Source organism: Pteropus medius, unplaced genomic scaffold (genome assembly GCF_902729225.1).
Source record: "Pteropus medius unplaced genomic scaffold, Ma_sr-lr_union100, whole genome shotgun sequence".
Classification (NCBI taxonomy): domain Eukaryota; kingdom Metazoa; phylum Chordata; class Mammalia; order Chiroptera; family Pteropodidae; genus Pteropus; species Pteropus medius.
In genome coordinates, this window is record NW_024346062.1 from 15131804 (window position 1) to 15153424 (window position 21621).

The 21621-nt window shown below is 34.5% G+C and overlaps 1 long non-coding RNA gene and 1 pseudogene across 2 annotated transcripts in view; both read left to right on the forward strand.

Moving 5' to 3' along the window:
- LOC120612575 (uncharacterized) overlaps nt 1-21621 on the forward strand; it is a 382790-nt gene that overhangs the window by 262848 nt on the left and 98321 nt on the right. The window lies entirely within an intron of this gene.
- Nucleotides 18623-18741, forward strand: LOC120612675 (uncharacterized; annotated as a pseudogene).

A 21621-nucleotide genomic window follows, 5' to 3' on the forward strand; every position in this document is an offset into this window, starting at 1 on the left:
TGTACAAAGGAGAAATGGTACTAGGCTTTGGCCTTAACCTGAAATTCACCAACGCTCATTGATTTCCCAGCAGAGAACTTTAGATCAATATCTTCCATATTCATCTACAGAAACACCAGGGGTATAAGGTAGAAGTGACCAAGGCGTAGCTTAAATTTATGTCATGCCCTCTAAAACAGACAGCTCAGCATCAGGGCACAGGGCTTAAGGCAATGCTGACCTTAGCTAGAAAAAAACATGAGTCTGTGAGCCTTACAGATATGTAATCAATAGCAGGGTAACTGGCTACAAGGGGTTTTACACATTTGTCAGCTAAATCAGAACCCTAAAGGGCAAATGCTGCTCTAAAGAACATTAGCCAGATTTGTGGTGCTGACTCAAGGAGTTTGGGTCCATAAACCAATGCATGCATTACAAGGAGACATCAGTATGACAGTTTTTCATTGGTGACAGTCATAATCCTATTTCGGTCTGCTTTTCTAGTTGATATTCATAGAAAAATGTTGGATTGGCTAGACTGTCATCAGAAATCATTTGGTTCTTTTTTATGCTTGCTTTTTATTTTTATTCCCAACCAGCTTATAATAGTGTGTGGTTCTTTTGTTGTTGTTCCTGTCTTTCCTCTGTTTTTCTGCTTGTTCATTACTTATCTTTGGCTTCTTTTGAAAATTTATCTGCTCTCTTTCTGTCTTTCCTTTTCTTTAGTTTTCATCACTGTTGTTGCTCTCTTCTTCTCTTCCTTAAATATTTATTGTGTATTTACCATGTCCTGGGTCAGGCATTGTGCTGTGTGCTGCATAACAATGATAAAAAATAAAACCCTCCCTTATGGACTCCTTTGGCAGTTGTAAAGGATGACATTATACTTGTAATCCCACAAATAAATATGTAATGAATAATTCTGCTAAATTTTATAATGAAAAAAAGAGAATACTAGTGTATACTAGGTGGTAGAGAAAGTTTCTCCGACAAAGAGATGTTATGCTGAGACTTGAAGGAAGGTATAAAGTTATCCAGGCCAGTAGTGGATGGGAATCTTCCAGAGAACAAGATCAGTATAAAGAAAAACCTTAGGGATGGCCAGAGATTGATGTATGAGCAAACGTTTAATGGCCATTGTGACTAGATCACAGTGTGAGAGCAGAGTGTGGCATAGAGAGATTGGAGATTCCAGAGGACTTTCTTCTATTCCTCCTTCTTTCTCCAAACCTATTTAGCTTGGACATGAATAATATATTTATTTGAACGTATTCTTTGATTTTTAAGTTATTATGTGGGAAAAATGAATGTAATACAAAACATGATGAAAGTGGAAAAAACAAATGGAACAAGATGCTTTTGATGAAGGAACTAAGAAGTTCAAATGGGCACTGAGCAAATGAAAAGTGGCTACCATGTTTTTCTGTGGTCCATGAATTAGCCTGGTTGCTAAGATACACAATGTGCCTTTGATGCACAGTTACAAGAGTTAAGGATTTGAAAAGATTTGCATGTGTAGTGGTGTGTGTTTATGTGCATGCCAGGGCATGTGTGTAGTTTATGCTGAAAGGTAATAATTATGCCTAATTCACAATAAAATCTTTTTCCATGCATTACAAAAAATTCTTACATTATTTGATTTTAGTACTGTAAGATTTAAATTGTTTTGTGAATTAGATGCCTCTTTCATGCTTTTTCTCTGAAAGTGTTTTTCTTCATCATTTTAAGAACTATAAGAAAATTATATATATACACATATGCACATATATAGAAATACACACATTTATTTATTTATAAATAGGAAAACTAGGTTATATTTCAGTGGTTTCATTTTGACTAGCTTATTTTAGATGAGTGATAGAGATAGAAAATATTTGGCGAAATACAGTCAAGTAGTTCTGAGAAATAAAATTGCCATTATCATGAACTAGATCATAATAGAATTCTGTTGTTACCAGCAAGAAAATGGGTATGCAAATTTAGAAATAAGTATGTATTCTTCCTACATTTTAATGGTTCTGTACAATTTATAAAGATTTATTTTATTCATAACATGCATTTTTTTGAATAGAATATTTTAGGAAATGACTTCACACTATGCTCTTTCCTAAGGACTGAATTTTATTACTGAGAGTTAATGAGAAAAAATAATCATTTATTTATTGATTCACTTTCTTAAAAAAGTATTAAAAGCAAAACAAAAACAAGTCTTTTGTAATGTAGCAAATGCATAAAATAGTTTGATTTGATATTTGAATACTGATCGTGTGCTACATTTGTATTTTCTAACCAAAAAGAGATTATTAAAGGGCTTAGGTAATCAAAGGACATGGGTTTGAGGGTCACATGTGCTTAAGAGGTTGCATAAGAGGTTAAGGATCACATAAGAGCTTATTATCTCTTAACAGTAAGAGATAATGCAGATCAGAACAATGGTGGTGGCACTAGAAATGGAGAAAACATTAAGGAAGGAGGACTCAGCGACTGATTAGATACGGTGGATTAAGGAGAGGAAAAAATTGAATAACATATACCTGGTTCTGTTTTACATGATTCATTGTAAAATAGGCAGAAAAAGGTCAAATTTATTGGGAAGAAAGTGAATCATATGGTGAACTTGGTGTGGATCACATCTCTATTGGGCATCTAGAGGGAGACTTTCAACCTGGAACTTAATTTATAGGTCTGATAAGTAAAGAAAAGGTCTGCACTTAAGTAAAGGATGTGGAAATCACTGACATATAAGTAGATAAATCACTACAGAATTATAGAGATACAGTTTGGTGGTTTGGTGTAATGGGAAAAGCAGTGGGCAAAAAATTATATTGTAGATTTGATCCTAACATTTAATAACTGTGTCATTTAAACATGTTACTTAGTTCAGTTCCTTTTAAATGACTAACTCTTATCTTCCTTAAAATGTTGTAAGATTAAAATAAGTATCACTAAAATATCTTTGAAAATCATATATACGTATATATGTACATATGTGTGTGTATATATATATGTACACATATATACATATAGAGAGAGTAAGTCTGCCTTCTTCCCCTTCCTTCCCCCCCCTTCCTTCCTTCCTTCCTTCCTTCCTTCCTTCCTTCCTTCCTTCCTTCCTTCCTTCCTTCCTTCCATCCATCACTTATCTATATCTTTGTTATTCACTATGAGCAAGGGATCTTTAGGATTAAGAACAGGGGACTGAGACTTGCCTGAAGATATCCTTGGAAATGTCCATGGGCTGGGTTCCTAGGTTTATCTTGAGAGTCCAAGTTCCTCTTTCATGTAAGTTAGGGTCATCTGGAAAATGAATTTTTGAGAATGTCTAGTGTGCAACTGAAGACATTTAATGGTTTCCCATATACTCAACTAATATAGAACTAATTATGTTAGTCCCCTCCTCTGAACTTTTAGAATCCTCCTTTCAAATTATTACTTTTCCAACTGGTCTTTATTGACCTCTGCATTCCGCTCCACTTTCCTATACCTACCCATACTTTCACTGTTTTAAACAGAAATCATCACTCTTAAGGAATCATGCCTTGTTTTGATCTTTTCCTTTTCTCCTATAATGTATTTCCCCCCAGTTTTGTCTGTTGAAATGCTGCCTAGTTTTTCGAGAACATCTCAGATATCTTTCCCATAAGCTTTTAATGGTGCGCCCACCACTCTATTCCTATGAACATCAATTCATATCTCTCTTACACATACTTGTCTTATTCCCTTTCTAGATTGTGAGTTCCTTGAGGGTATGGACTCAACCCTCTAGCTCCATAGCTCCTGACCTGGTGCCCTATATTTGTTTACTTCATTAGCCATAACAAATGCCATAAAGGTGACAAATTAGCACATGTAATCAGAAAAAAAGCACATCCTGTGCCTGTGGGTTTATACCTTATTGTTTTACAAAATAATAATGATAATAATAATAATTTTAAAATTTAATAAAAAGGGAAGAGAAACTTTCAAAATTTATGAAGCACTGTCGGTGTAGCACCTTTGGCTATTTAGACTACTAAAAAAGTACAGATAATCCTGTGAGTTACTAAAAGTTTTGTTTTCTTCCCAAAGATCTCTGACAAAATTTGCAAAGAAAAACAATAAGAATCTTGGTAGCCTAGGAGGATTTCACTTGTAATGATTTCTTTTTTCCAAATTGTATTCTAAATCACTCTTGCCTGCAGTCCTGAATATTCTGTTTAATATATAGTGAATGATGTGTTAAAGTGACTTGAAGAACTAAAACTATATTTAGATTTTGGGTATCTTTGCCTCTTTGGTCTTTTTTCTCTAAAGAGTTTTCATTGCTTATTCTTAGTACTTTTTTAAAACACACATGCATGTTCTGGCAAAAGACCGATTACTGCTGACAGTGTAGGATTTTCAAATTGGATCAATAATATTCTATACTGAGGTGGCCATAGAAACCAGCAACATTTAGTTATGACCTGCCCAATCAATTGATTCACTCGAGTAGGCACTTATAGCCAATATGCTGCTGCATACTCTATCATCTTTTTCTTGGAATTTCTGGAGTCCATGAGTCAGCCTACAATATTTACTGAGTGGCTTCTGAATATAGAATATGAGGCACTGTATCAGGAGCTTTGAAAAATGTTGAGGGAATGAAGGACTGTGTACACATTATGTATCATGGGTTATTTATAGAAGAAAAGTTATCAAATTCCATGGTTAGAATAGTCAAGCCAGGTGCTTGTCAGTTCTGAAGCCCTCTCTTGGGAAGCTTCATAATGCCTGTTTCTTACTTAGGTGTTTTTCTAATGAAATTTTTGACATAATCTGTACCTCCTTATCTCTAGCACCTTTTACCCAGGGTAGACCCAAACTAAATTCAGTCATCTGTTGACTGGTTAATTACCTATTGTTGCTCAGAATGACCTATACTGGTATGAATGGCAGTATCCTATACTTTATGTCAGCTAGTTGAACCAGACTCAAACTCAGGGACTTTAAACAGGTAATTAGAAAAACAGGAATAATAGATATAGAGATGGGTACTAGCTAAATCGCCAAGGCAGAGTTTGAATAGGGAGCAGTCAGTGCTTACTGTAAAAAGCAATCAACCATTTGCATTTCTATTTGGACATCAGGACTGCTATTAGACTCCAGGAAATAGTTCTTTGGGCAGAATTCTGTGCATGTCCCTCAGTCTCTCAGAGGATCCCTAAGATCCAGCTAGGACAGAGTCAGACTTATGAAAGCATATTTATTGTTTTCTCCTTCCTTGTTCACTTTCCCACTGCCTCGCAGTACTTTCTGAGGTCACCTTCCAAATATACAACCTATTTTAGTGCCTACTTTGCGAAGAGTGAAAACTCATACATTCTTGGAATTGTGCTATACCTCTTTGGAGAAGTAAGAATTCAGAAACTGATATAGGCATGATTATTTAAATGGATCTGCCTTACCACCTTATACACTGCCACTCTTAACTTCCTAGGCAGGAAACTAGACTTGAAAGCGCTTCTAGAAGTGAGTTTCTTGGCTAACACTCAGATTAGGCCTTTTGAATTGACAAATGGGATTATCGTGTTAAAATATTGATGAGTTTTTTTAATTAGTGACCTAATTCTGTGCATGAAATCTTAGGAATGCTTGGATATCTTTTCTGGATTTTACTGTTAACTAGCTATCAATTACAATCTATTTTCGTTAGGAAAACCTTCATTTCTAAGATGTAATAAAACATTTCAAGTCAGTTATGTTAAAAATTTCTTCGTCAAATAATAAAATGCATAAAATGCGGAGGCCAGTTAGCAAGCATGTGTATTAATTGATCCTGAGATAACGTAATGACAACTAAATTACGTCTCATGAAGAGAGGTACTTAAAACTTGCACTAAAGAGAGGGGCTCAAAATGTGTTAGTAAATAAACCAACAGAGAGCCCCAGGGAATGGACATGTATGATAGGTGAGAGAATTTCTGTAGACAAAGTTATATGGAAATGCTGAATCTGTTTTCTAGATAGTAAATTGTATAATACTTTGGACCTTATTTCCAGATGGTAGATTTCCCTCTGAGATACACCTGTCATTTAGAGCTACATTATATGAAAAAAATATATAAAATAAGCTGCATTATATGAAAAAAAATATATAAACTCAGCATTCTCAATAACCAAGATGTAGATATAGTGACAGATAATATCTCGTTGGCTGGTTTCCAAATAAAAATTGATTTTTCATTTTTCTTTAATTATAGATAAAGGCTAGAAATCCTACTTTTGCTTTTCACCAATGAGAGCTAATGGATCTTTGATCAAGCTCAACATTTAATACATTAATAAATAGGCCCGATAAAAATTTTATATACTTTTTAAAATAAAATTAGGATCAGATTGGTATTTTCATTCAGGTTCCAGAGCTGTTTGTGTGCCACAACTGCGTTCTGCCTGTTTTTCAGAGTCTTTATTATTCTGCCTTTTTCTGTCCTTGTTGCTTTCATTGTCCTCAACTCAGTGAGGTTTCAGCACTTTCACTTTCAAGAGAATAACATAGCCAACTAGTAGTGACAAGTGACTTTAATAGGAGATATGTGTCTTTTTATTCATTGATGGAGTCACAGAATCTGTATAATGAAAGCTCTGGCGTTATGGTTATGGTGGAGGAGGTAGGTCTCATTGTTCTCACACAACTCTACTATTATCAGCTTAATTGATCCTGCTCTTGTCAGAAGGCAATTTGTGTCAGTCCAGCACATAGGGACACAACCAATAAAAGGGCCAAGTTGCACATTTTTACAGAGCTGCTGTCAGGCAGATTTATATCCTTTACAATTATTCAGGAAGTGGAAAAAAAGATAAGGGCTAAGAGAACTGTTTTCTCAGTGGGCCAATTAGATGAGAGGGTTGGATGTAAAGAGTAAAAAAGTTATGCTTCTCAGGTACAGAATACCTAAATTGCAATTAAACAGCAATAGCACATAGAATTATTGTTAATTCATGAGAATGATCATTGGAAAATTCACTTTAATGCTTTGAAAGGATAATGTGATGTTACAGACTCTGTGTAAAAATGTTTCAGATGTGAGCCTAATATATCATGCTCTTTGATGGGGAGGAAAAAAATGTTATGATTAATTTTTGCCTTATGTACAGTGTAAGGGCTGGATTATTCATAAAGATTAAGATTTAGAATATTTAAACTTTTTTCCCTATGGTAACTAAACTAATATATATGAACTATAATGTTTTATTTCTTAGATTAACATTTGGCACTGAAGCAAAGCAAATTAAAAGAAAAACAAAAACATTGAGTGACCAGGTGGGAAAGAGTTGGGTGTGAAATTTGGAGAATTCCTGGAGCCACAGCAACTTGATATGCACTTGACACAGACACACACACATGCACACACACACACACACCCCCCAGTAACAGTCACTGAGAGCTTTCAACTCTATGAAAGAATAGAGATTTCTGGCATGCAATGCCCTGTGTAAATGAATAAAAACTTTTATGGAAAAATCATCGCCTTGTATTTTTTAAATATTAATTTCACATAAAGAAATCAATCTTGTTTGGGGACAGTTTTCTGGAATATAGGTTTTATTTTTTGTGTGTTTGTTTTGGCATTTCTTTGAGTAGGTTTTTATCAGAGAAATTTGTTCAGATACTTCTCATGAGTTTTTCATTTCTACAGAGCTGTCTTTATATTGATTTTGACTCATCTTTACACTTTCAGATATGACTGAGAAGTGACCCCAATTTATTGTTGAATATAATTAGAGAAGCAATTTTTGTAAGTTTGATGAAATTTGTGACTTCTCATTTTAGAAGTAGAGTAGTATAGGATATTACATTCATCTAAAAAGCGTTCTTAATATCTTCTTTGTTACTGATTGATTTCAAGAAACACGCTGATCCTCATTCTTCTTTTTTCTTTATCATTTCTCTATATTCTTTGATTATTTAATTTTACATAGGTTGAACTCTCATTGTGGATAAACTTTATGGGTTTGGATAAAATGTGAATAATAGCACCTGACCATAAATGACTTAAAATCACTTACTTCCATGTATTTTTTTCCTGGAAGGAATGTGCATGTCAGTCAAGAATTGAAAATGAAATTGATGATAGGGAAGATCTCCTCTGGCTTCTTAGTAAAGAAAAAAGGCTGTCTAAGACTAAGATTAAAATTTAAAATAGATATTAATGAAAATATACACATAAATATTTCCTAATACTCGATTCTCTACCTATTCTAAGAATTGTGTATACATAGAACATCTATATGCTGTCCTCTCATATTTATCAAGATAATATTTGCTGATAAATAAAATACATGTAGGCTAATGTCTCAATTCCATTTCATATAATTTTAGTGCTGAGGAGGCAGCCAATTCAACTTACCCAAGATGAGTGTATATGTGTTGAATAACTAAGCTGGCCTGAATGGAAAAATAATCGGTAGCAGAAATAGATGTACTTTGAAAAAATTTTGTACTCCGATAATATTTCCTCTCAGTTTTATATCCTTTTCAGGAATATCAGTTGTGCTTTTAGTAAGAACCAAAAGTATAGAAATACAGAAAACATATTGCCTAGGATATACACACACATTTGGCAGAATGATATTTGTAATCCTAACTTATGTATTTCTCCCCTCTTCTAATGTTTCTAAATTGCTTTGTCACCTGCTCTCATTCCAGCAGCTAGATCATGAGACATGCAGTGCATCAAGGCAGTTTGGTTACAGCAGAAAGCAGAGAGTAAGAGTCAAGTTTTTAATTTTTGAATTAAAACATCAAGTACAACACAAAATTTTTTGGAAAGATACAAGATAAATAAGAGCCAGGTTTGATCCTATCCCACTGACTATATAAAGAATAGCCACACTGGGGAGTGGTGAGAAGGAAAAGGAAACATTGTTCTTAGTCTCTGGTAGATTCCTGAAAGAGGGCCAGATACACTCCCCGCTCCCCTATTTTTTATACTTACTTGCCAAATCCAAAAGATGGAAACATCCCCCACCCCAGGTGTACTTGGTGAACTTTGAGAGTGGAATGATCCTGTGCTCTTTTTTCCAGGCAGATCCTAGGAAATAAAAGTCTCCCCAATTTCTCTGTACCGCAGCATGGTACAGAATATATCTGTGTGGGTATCTAGGCCAGTGGGACTGAGGCAGCCCTCTATAATATCCATGTGCCCTTGCAGAGCTCAAAGAGCAGCAGAAATATTTTTCTGAGTGGCAGACAGCTAAATGGTCATGGCACAGAGAGACAATAAAACTGCATCACCACCAAACCAGTATCATAAGAAATGTTAGAGGGACTTGAAGAAGGAGAAGGAGAAGAGAGAGAAGGAGAAAAGATAAAATAAGTAAATAATAAAATGGCAATACCTATATATCTATCAACAATTACTTTAGATGTAAATGGATTAAATGCTCTAATTGAAAGATAGGGTGGCTGAATGAATAAGAAAATAAGACCCTTATATATGCTGCCTACAAGATACTCATTTCAGAATGAAAGACACACACACTAAAAGTAAAGGGATGAAAAATATACTTCATGAAAATGGAAACAAAGAAAACCTGGGGTAGCAATATTTATATTAGACAAAATAGACTGAAAACAAAGGCTATTCCAAGAGACAAAGAAGGACCCAGTGATCCCACTTCTGTTTATTTATCTAAAGACACCCAAAACACTACAAAGGATTATGTGAAAACATATCTTCATTGCAGCATTATTTACAATAGCTAAGATACCGAGGCAAGCTGGGTATCCATTAATGTATGAATAAAGAGGTGATATATATATGTATTCCACACAATGGAATATTACTCAGCCATAAAAACAGAATGAATGCAACAACATAGGTGGACCTAGAAGGTATTGTGCTGAGTGAAATAAGTCAGTCAAAGACAAATGCCATATGATATCACTGTCATGTGGAATCTAAAGAACAAAATAAAAGTATAAGAAACTCATAGATACAGAGAATATTTAGATGGCTTCCAGATGGGAGGAGTGCTGGGGGGTTGGGTTAAAAGGAGAAGGGATTAAGAAGTACGATTAGTAGTTACAAAATAGTCATAGGTATATAAGGTATAGCATAAGGAATATAGTCAATAATAGTGTAATAACTATGTATAGTGTCAGGTGGGTACTAGATTTATTGGGTGATCGCATACCTCATAAGTTATATAAATGTCTGATACTATGTTGTACACCTGAAACTAATATATTGTATACCAACTGTATCTGAAAAATAAAAATATATTTTAAAATGATGGAAGAGTAAGAAACAAAAACAACTTATGTTCCATTTCTATAAATCAAATGGCATCAGAAAAACAATCTTAACATCCCCCAGGAGTGTCTGCTTTGCAAAACCATATTGCCTTTCCTAGGGAATGCTCTATGAAGGATTGATGTTATTAGAAATTTCAGGAATTACTGTGAAGGACTTAGAAGGGAAGGGGCCTGTTCTCTTTTTGTTCATTATCTCCCTCAGCCACTCTTGTAATGCCTTCTTTTTCTTGATCATTCCATCATAATGAAGTTTTACTTCCTCTTAAAATTTTATTTATTTATTAATGTATATTTTTTTTTTCATAAAAAACTAAGGTTTGATGAAGCAACTCTTTACTCACATTATATATTATAAATTGAATCAAAATTAGGTGAAATTAATTCTTCTTCCCTATGTATTTTTAGGCTTAGTAAGATGAAGCATGATTAATTTTAGGGTGATTGTCTAGTTTGGTACATAAGGGATGAGTAAATTTCTGCCTAACCTATAAAATGTATCAGTTATCTATTAGATTAGTACTGAGAGAAATACATTTTGGAAATCTCTGAGTCATGTTGTTGAAAACAATAATAATTAATCTGATTGCAAATAATTAAAATATATAAAGCCTAAATTATTTATTCAAGTTCATTGAAGAGACTTTTGTTAGTTTGACCTGTTGCTTTTTGTTATTTGGTCAGATTATTTTTGTTACTTTCAGATTAGATACTCTATGGGAAGAAGTCTACATTAAAAAAGTGCAAGAGGGATTTTTTGTGACCAATAATATATCATGTCTCATTAATCAATGGATTTCAGACTTGTTCGAATGATAATTCTTGGGCCTTACTTCCACCAAAGTCTGTTTCAGTAGGACCTGGCTAGGATGATTCCGAGAACCTGGTTTATTGTTTGGCAAATTCTCATACAGGAGTTCCTGGTATGACATTTTGAGAAACATCGATGTAGTGTCTCCTCAATAATTATTTCTCTTCTGTTTGTCATCTTAGAGCTTGACCAAAAAATGTAATATATTCACATTAACTTATTTTTAAATAAGCTTTATTTTTTCAGAAAAGTTTTAGATTTACAAAAAAATAAATCAAATAGTACAGTTTCCATAAACCCTGTACCTAATTCCCCCTATTATAAACATTTTACATAAATTTGATACTTTTGTTATAACTAATGAACCAATATGGATATATTATTATTAACTGAAGCCTTTTTTTTTTCCAGATTTCCTTACTCTTTACCTAATGTCCTTTTTCCATTTCCAGATCTCATCCAGGAGAGCACATTATACTTAGTTACCATGTCTCCCTAGGTTCCTCTTGACTATCATTTTCTCAGACTTTTCTTGTTTTTGATAACTTTGGCAGTTTCGAAGACTACTAGTCAGTTATTTGCAGAATGCCCCTTCATTGGAATTTGTTTCATGTTTTTCTCATGATTATATTGAGATTATGGGTTTTTAGGAGGTAAAGTGCAATTTCATCACATAATATCGAGGGTACATATATATTATCAACAAAATTTATCACCATTGATGGTAGGTTGCATGGGCCACTTGGCTGAGGCATTGTTTGTCAGGTTTCTCCACTGTAAAGTTACTCTTTTTTTTCCCCCTTTCTATGCTCTTGGGAAGGCAGTTCACACTTAAGGTGTGGGGAGTTATGTTCTATCACCTTCAGGGAGGAGTATCTACCTAAAATGTTTGAATTCTTCTGCACAGGATTTTGTGCCTTTTCTTCACTTATTTATTTAGTCAAGTTTTTATTTATCAGTGTGAAATGAAATATTTATTCCGTACTTTGGATTATAATTTCATACTACTTTATTTTGTTGCTCAGATTGTTCCACCTTTGGCCAGTGGGAGCTCTTTCGATTGGTCCTAGTGTCCTTTTACATACCTCCATCATTGTTTTCCTGTTTATTTTGCTGTTGTTTTATCGATTCCTTTCTTTCTAGCACTGCAAGATGATCCTGGCTTATCCTGTATATTCCCTACCCAAGTTCTAGAACTAACCGTTTCTTCAACAAATCCCAGTTGCTTTAACTGGATAGTGGTATTAAAAACCAAAATCTGTGTGCTAGGTGCAGAATTATCTTTTTAAGAAAGAGTAATCATAAATAATGCAGAATGTTGACAAAATTGATGACATTTAAGGATAGTCTAAAACAGCAAATCTCAAACCTTTTGTCTCAGGACGCATTAAAATTATTGAGGACCTCAAGCTCTTATTTATGTGGGTTATATCTATATTTACTGAATTAAAAGTAAAAGTCGAGTCATTTAAAAAATATTTAACAGTCTTTTTAAATTACATAATAGTATACCCAACACATGTTTATGTAACTATTATATTATTATAAAAAATAACCATGTTTTCAAAAACAAAAAAAATATCTAGAACGATGTCATTGTTTTACATTTTGCATATCTTTCTAATGTCTGACTTAATAGAAAAAAGCTTAATTTTTCAGATATGCTTTTGTATTCAATCTGTTGTAATTTGTTGTTTTGGTTAAAGTCAGTGAAGAAAATACAGCCTCACACGGATATGTAGTTGGAATTGGGGGAACTATTTTAATAGCCTTTTCAGGTAATTTTGGACATATTATTTAGCCTATGGAAAAATCTTCCATTTCTTTATGAGAGAATGAGAATGGATAGATACATTACATCTCAGTATTATTATGAATATGGTTTTGACCTGTGTATTCCCTGAGAAGTTTTGGGAGCTTGTAAGGGTCTCTAAACCATACTTTGAGAACTGTTGGTCTTAAATATACTGCTTCAAGAGAGAAACTATAAAGCAGTTTACAGACTGATTCTTGTACGATTACTTACTGACTATCCATTTATTCAGTGGTCATTTTCATGGGATGATTTTTTTTTTTTTTTTTTTTTTTTTAGTTTAGTGCATTGACAGAGGAGGAATTGGCATAAACCTTGCACAGTTAGCGGTAAATGTTGGACTAAATGTCACAGTAAGGTTAAGCCAAAAAAATAAAATTGAATAATTCACAGTTTAACAATTCATCTTCACTTGGCATAATTTTCTCTTATGCCTTCTCCATTTATTTTCTTATTTGCCCATTACAAGTTGTCTTATTGTCACATTTTCAGTTTGGTTTAGGGCAGCTGTGTGACATGTCTGATGAGGGGTCACATTTTTCATGTCTTGCATTGACCATCAATCAGCCATGATAAGTGCTTGTGTGAACAATTTCCACCATGAAAACACCTTATGTGGCACTTGAGAGTGAGAAGAAAGGCCAGTTTGGCAAGAATGAGAAGACAAGAGAGCAAGCTCAGCACCAATTTTCTAAAACTGTTGCTCTGCTGGAATGATTGTGAGAGATGATGGATGACTGATATAACTCTCAAGTGTCTTTTATCCCTTAGGATAATTTTGCCAATTTTCCGGAGAACTTAAATGTCCACAGATGTTTGAGATTAAACCTGCTGATTTGTAACTCAAAGGGTTTGCCAAATTGTTGGAGAATGTCACTGGAAACTGGCAACTTGACTGTAGTTTCAGCAAAAGGCTATTGAGTGTCCTGAAGATACTCTTGTAATTTGTCACCGGCATAAATGTTGAGTCTAATGATTTTTTTTAGTAGATTAAGAGTAAGAATGAGATGTTAAATGTTCCTAGAATAGGTAACTATACAACACTGGTGAATATTTACTACAAATCCTGTCTATTGCTATTGGTATTTTTTAATTCAAGGAATTAACTAGGAGATTAGTTCAAAATTTTGTTGCATTTTACATTTATTAAAATGACTGAATACTAAGAAAGAATTTTAAAGAAACAAAAAGTTTCTTAAGAAAAATAACCACCATTTATATAAGAAAAAGGATGAAATAGATATGAGCCTAAATGAAAAGGATGCCTCTATGGTTAAAATATTGCTCTGAAATTTGTTCAAATGAAATCAGCCTCTCTGTTTCTCTCTGGTTTGCACATCTCATCTCACCTATATCATCTCCTTTTCTTAATGCTCTATCAGTGCTTTAGGCAGATTACTAAATGTTTGGTGAGAAGGAAGACTTGCCTTTGCTTCCCTTTCATGTCCTCCATTAAGCACATTAAATATTTTAACTGCAGTTTAATCTTTTTATTAGGAATAAAAGTAGAAAAGCTTTATATTTAAAATTTAAAATATGAATAGTCTGAATTTCATAGTTATTTTTTAATTGTACTCTTTTCTGAAAGATTCATGTCAATTCAGTTTTTGTCTCTTTGTTGTGCTTTTAACATGTTAATAACTATGTTGACCCACAATCTTAGCCAGAATTTCTCAACTTGATTGCATATTATAATACATGGGAACTTTAAAGATGCCTGTATTCTACCCAGAGCCAGACTATTGGTATCTTTTAGAAATTTTCCCTTCTGCAGAAAGAATGAGATTTATTTTCCTTTTCACAGGCTGACTATTTCCACTTATATTTCCAAGGAAGATTTGTAGTTTTGTGAGACGTTATCATATCCTGTATTGTGCAGGTGTTAAACATTTACAGATCAACATTTCAAAGAATTGTCTAAATTTTTATGCCCAATAGCGTTTGCATATGTTTTCTCATGCCCTTGAATTATCCATGCATGCAGAAAATGCATGTGCAAACCATATGGAAAGAGATCTATGTGTCAGTTCCAAGACTTTCTTCCTGCAAGAGTCTGGGTTGCACACAAGCAAAATCATAGTTAAAGCCAACAAGGACTTGGATCAAGTTGCCTGATCAAGCCTAAGCACTGAATTTATTTTTAGAATAAAAGAGTAGACGCTAAGAGTACCTAAGTGACTCTTTCAGTTAGAACATTAGGCACAGAATCAGGAGTGTTAATTTTTTTTGGAACCATATATTAAATATCTAAATGCCTCTCCCACTTAAAAAATTATCTTAAGCAATAAAAAAAAACTGCAAAAAAAAAAAAACGCAAAAAACTGCAACAGAAACACAGCAGTGGTAGGTTAGTTCACTTAGTACTTTTTAATGGAAACGAGGACTTACATCCTACGAAGAAATACAGCTTGGAGTAATATGTTTGATATTCTTCATTGGTCATTTACTTTCTTGTTCGCCACAGGCCTTACCACTTCCTGTTGTGTTAAACTCTTCCCAGTACACACATTTATGTTTCCAGTCAGTCTGTCTCCTACTGGCATTTGAGTCTGTAACTCCTGTAGGTGACCAGGCTCATGGTCCTCCATAACTCCCACCCGACTCTGCCCTTATGCATTCTGAAACTAAAGTAGTTTGGCTCAAGTGACATAATATTAATTATTCTATAAAGAGACACTTTTCTTCTGTTGAGACTAGACTATAGTGCACTAATGGTTCTACAGGAAGACCAGTTAAGAGACTTTTTTAGTAATCTGTCACCTCAGGTGAAAGATAATGACAGCTCAGACCAAAGAGATATTAGGGAAGATTGTGAGAAATGGTCAGATATTAGATATATTTTGAAACTAGAATCAACAAGTCGATACTATATGGCAATTTTCCCCAACCTTTATGGCACCAGGGACCAGTGCTCCTATGAGAATCTAATGCCTGATGATCTGAGGTGGAGCTGAAGCAGTGATGCTAGTGCTGGGGATTGGCTGCAAATACAGATGAAGTGTCACTCATTCGCCTGCCGCTCACCTCCTGCTCTGCGGCCTGGTTCCTAACAGGCCATGGACCAGTACTGATCAGCAGCATGGGGATTGGGGACCCCTGCTATATGGAATTTAAGATATGGAAATACGTAGAAGTCAAGATAACAGCAAGAATATTGACCAAGTAACTGGAGGATAGAATTGGCATCAAATGAGATGAGAAAGCTGGTGAATAGCAGTTTTTGGTGGAAGAAACAGTTCAATTTTAGACATATCGAATTTGTAATGCCCATTAGGCGTCCAAGTTTAAATGTTGAGGAGGCAGTTGAATATACAAGTTTGAAGTTTGGGGAAGAAGTCTGGCATGATGATGCATGTTCTTCATGGTGTTTCTTTCACATTTCTTTCCTTTTCTCTGTCTGAAATCTCTATTTTAATTTATTAACACCCCTTCAGCAATATCTCATCTATAGTTAATCCATGTGGAATAATTTTTATTTCAATTACTATATTTTATATCAAAGATTTTTAAAGATACTTTTCAAATCTCCCTCTTATTTCATAATTTCAATTATTATTTTATGTAGTTAATGACTTAATACATCTTTTTAGAAATTAAATGTACTTATTTTCGGTATCCTTTCAGATTTTTGTATTTGCTCTAGTTCTTTGGAGATAGATTTTTCCTTTTATAAAATCTGATGGCTGTATTTCTGACATTGAGATTTCTCATGTTTTATAATTACCTATGAACTCATCTTCCTCGGATATTTTCTTCCTTTAAAAATCTTTGAGTGCTGTGGATAAAATACCCTCCCCTTGAGTTAATATTGGATATACTTCTAACTGAGCTTCTGCACTTTTACTGATTCTAGTCCAATTTTTATATCAATTTATTAATCTAGGCTTTTCTTAATGCATATAGCATGAGTTTAGGCTTGCTCTCATAAGCTGATAAACTTGGGATCTTGATTTATTAAAGAGAATTTTGTCATACATATAATTTAACTTACTTCCTAAGATATCACTGGATCTGTAAGCAGATTTTTGCTGGTCTCTTTTCAGGTTTGATGCAAAATTTTCCTTGCTCATGATTCCATAAGGGACCCAGAGCAAGCTCACTTGCTTGCATGAGATCCTTAGCCTTTATGCTCAATCACTCACAGAAGTTAAAGTTCCCTGGAAAATAATGTACCCATGTGTAACACAGTTCTTGTTTGCTAAGACTGTGGATATAGAGCATATCATTCATGTACACCTTCTGAAGAAAATACTTGAGAAAATAATTATATAAACAAAACAAACAAAGCAAATGAACCAGAACAGCGTCTTAAAGATAGGGGAAGATGAAGAAAGGAAACGGTGGTGAATAATAATGTACATTGTAATGGAGATAGATCTGTGTAAATGAATAATAATTGATCACTTAGGAATTAATTAAAAGACAGTAAATAAGAACTCTTAAAATAGAAGAAATAGGGGGGGAGGACTTCCAGAATTGCTTACTGAGGACCTCAGCAAATCTTCTCTACAAAAAGCAATGATAAAACTGGACAAAATTATCAAAAACAACAATTTGAGGATTTTGGAAGTTGACTAAAGGAATACAACATATTTGGAAGCATTTATTCAAGAAAAACTACTAAAACTTGGTAGTTATAGTAAGAGTCTGTGGCATTTAAACTTGAGACTCCTTGCCCTCCCAGCATCATTCAGGACAAATTCAGACTTCTAAGTTATATCTCAAGCACCAGACATGAATATGCATATTTCAGTGATTTTAGACTTGGTTTAAGCTGTACAATTCTTAACAAATTTCTTCTATTCCCACATCATAACATGCTCAAAAACGGAAGGTAAAATCAGTATTCAAAATCAAATTTCTATTTTGGTGGTTCCAGAAACCTGAGGATAACTCGCAAAATTCATACTTTAAATACATTTAAATATGCTATATATTTATATAGAGAGATATGTAAAATATTGAAAACTGAATATCCCTGGAAGAATAACAATTGATTTGGAAAAGTCAGTGAATTAATTAGCCAGTACTAATTGAATGTTTACTAATTCTCAGTATTAGTTAAGAATGATAAAGGCTACAGAAAAATTAACACTGGTTCCTAACTTGAGTAATTCTTTTCCTGCCTTCACCTGATTCACTTATGCTACTGTTGCACCCAACTAGAAGATTGGCCAGGGGGCTGGCCTCAGCATAAATTTCTAAAATGGCTTGATGTTTCACTATGTGGTATCTTCTATACTTCAAAAGACGAGACTGGGCTTCCTCACATGGTGACAGCAATGCTTCAAGAGCTCAAGCCCCAGTGTGCAAATGCTTATCAAGCCCCTGCTCGCATTACATTGCTGATGTCTCGTTGGCAAAGCAAATCCCATGAGGGAAGGGATCTCACAAGAGTATTTTTTACAGGAAAGTGTGATTCATTGGGTTCCATTTTGGTAACAATCTACAACGTTCCAACCTCTGGCCTCAATGATTCATATCTTTCTCATACACAAAATACACTAGTCACCTCCTAAACACTCATAGCTTCATCCAGTCATAGCATCAATTAAGAAGCCCATGATCTCATAAACAGAATCAGGTCTGAGTATGGATGAGGCATTTTGGGTGGAGCTCCTCTTGATCCAAATACTCATGGCCTAAAAAAACAAGTTATTTGCCCTTCCATACTTAACATAGACTAGTGAATTAAGAAGAGGTAACAGCAGTAGACACTTCCATTCAAAAAGGGGAAGAAAGAGTCTACAGTCATGCTACCCTGAACAAGCCCAATCCCATTGGATCTCGGAAGCTAAGCAGGGTCAGGCCTGGTTAGTACTTGGATGGGAGACCACCTAGGAAGACCAGGTGCTGTAGGTGTGAAAAACAAAAAAATAAGAGATTGTAAGCTGACAAATTCCTTGCAATATGTGAGGTCAGCCAAGGGTTGCCTCGCCTAAAAAAAAAAGAATATAGAAGTCATTGGACCATAGCAATTCTAAACGCCAGACAGGAACAAGTTATTAGGACTCTGGGGGCAGAGAATATTCCTTGATTAGTGTCCAGTTCTGCTCCTGGGGAGTCATTCTTTAAAATATTGTTCTCTGTTGCTCTTGACTCTCATCTCTGTGAATTTGGTCCTGGCTTATGAACTTGGTTCTAGCTTTTCTTTCTCTCTTTCTCTCTCTTTCTTTCTCTCTCTCTCTTTCTTTCTTTCTCTCTTTCTTTCTCTTTCTTTCTTTCTCTTTCTCTCTCTCTCTCTTTCTTTCTTTTCTTCTTTCTTTCTTATAAATGACCTGCATTTGCAGCTGAGTAGCTTTCTCAACTTACTGTCCTTAATGAATTGGAGAGTCAGAGACTTTTCCTTTTAATCTGCCTCAGTCCTTTTTAGTTCAAGCTGATAAATTCTCTTAAAAATGTGTGATCTTTCTTTAAGTCAGATTGAGGTTCACTTGATACTCCTAAAGCCACATCTACAATTATTCTAAATACAGCTTTTTTTTTTTTTCTTTAACTTCAGACTCTATTTGTGGCTGCTACTGCTGTAGGACAATGCTTGTAAGATTCTTTGAAGTCTTTCTTTCCAACTAAGAGAGTTGATTAGGCACCTCCTTAACTCTTTTTGAGGTCTTAACAAAGAGTCTTACAGCCAGCCATACCACTAATATGATAATTACTTTAGGGGCATATATTTCTTTGAGAATGCAGTGCTAGCTAGAGAGACCGACTGTGTAAAATAATTTTATTTTTCAACCAAGGAACTTCTGGCTTCTTTATATGTTCTCTAAATTCATCTTACAAACTGAAATTCCTTTTTTAGCTCTTCTTTGTCTTTATCATAAACAGCTAAAAGAAGACAATTGGCACTTTTAACATTCTGCCTAGAATTCTTTGCCAGATGTACAAGTTCATTATTGAATTATTAGGAATATTCTCTATTTTCCGAAATACTTCAGAAAACAGTCTTGCCATTGCCTAAATGCTACAAGACATGTTTTTAGCTCTAACATCAGGTTTCTTACTAGTGCTCCAGCATCTACCCACTGCTTTGTCCCAATGCCAATACCCTAACTTTTAAATTTGTGTTATAAGAGCTGTCCAATTCTGGTACAAATTTCCAAATTAATTCTATATTGCTGACTTGGAATAGACTGAAAATTCTACTTTTAATTCAGTTTTTCAAGCAGCGAAACATTATTTCTTACAATTCCATGGGTTGTCTCAATGGTTCTTTTATAGCTTTACCCTGGTCTCACTCATGTATTTTTTAAGCTAGAAAGTGTGTTGGGAGCTCAGCTTGCCAAGGACATATGTAATGGCTGCATATGTCCATATATTCCCTAATGGTCCTTTCCATATGGTCCTTAAGTGAGCTTCCTCACCTGGTGGCAGCAGTATTTCATGAGGGTGAGTCCCAATGTGTATGTGCTTCTTCCATTTGCATAAGCCAGTCACATGACCAAGTTCATGCAGAAGGGCAACGCACAAGATGTGGATAGTGAGAAATGTGATTCACTGGACTTAGCATAACAATGTGCTACGATATCCATATCTTTATTTTTTATTAATATAAATATGCTGATATATGTAATCTTATAGAACTCGTATAACAAGTGATAAAAAAAATTGAATTTAAATGTTGTCAAAAGCCAGGAACTACGCTTTAATATTATTTGTTCCTACAAGTAAATAATTTCTGCTGTCAAGCTTAACATAATTCCTATCAGAAAGTTTGGCAAATTCTGGTTTAAGATGCTAATCCTTGTTCAACACAGACTTTTTCCCATAGAGTATCTCAAAATGGAAAACAAATTTTAATTTACTTTTTAGGTTGTTCTTTCTGTTTCCAAGTTTCCTCTTATAATATTGATACCTAGAAACCCTGTTGGCTTAAGAATGTCTGACAGCACCCAAGTGACCAGTGAATTTTGACTTCGTGTCCTTGATTATGTAAGTGGAATGGCAATTCTTATGATTCTCTTATTAACATATGTAAATCTCTTTTTTCCTCTCACATACAATAGGGATGATAACTACCTATTTCATGGAATCACTGTAAAAATTAAATGAAAACGAAAATTAAATAAAAATGTGTATCTGAGTCTTAGCACAGTGCATAGTTCAGAATAGGTGAACCTTAAACAGACTGTCATATTGACATGTGTATACTGCCTTTTAATCTACAGGAAGATAGTTACAAGGGCTTTATCTCTCTTCTTAGCAGAAATAGATCAACGTCTTAAATGAAGTCTAAAATATAGAGAAAGAGGAGAAGGTATAGTCAGATGTCACCACAAGAAATTTTGAGACAAGATTTCAATTTTGATTGAGTCAAGAGGTATGCTTCCAAATTGGATAGTGTTCTGTCATTTGGAAATCTTTTACTACATAGAAACTTTTTCTATAGAAGCACTCTATAGAAAATTCATGGATATAGTAGACATTTGTCACTTTTGCCTAGCCAGCATTGATTCACTTTCCTGCTGGTATTAGCATCTTTGTATTGCTTTAGGTACTGTACTGTTTCTCTTCTGATTGATGTAGTTTCTATTGGGACCATCAGTAAAGGGTGGAGCTGTTCTCTGCTTAGGCTGGCACAGATCAATCTTCTCCTCCTCTCCTCTCTCCTCCTCCTCCTCCTCCTCTCCTCCTTCTCTCTCTATCTTTTCTCTTCTCCTCTCCTCTCCCCTCCCCTCCTCTTCCCTTCTTGTGTATCTCTCATTTTTATCTCTTTCATTTATCTTCCATTTCTCTCTATTT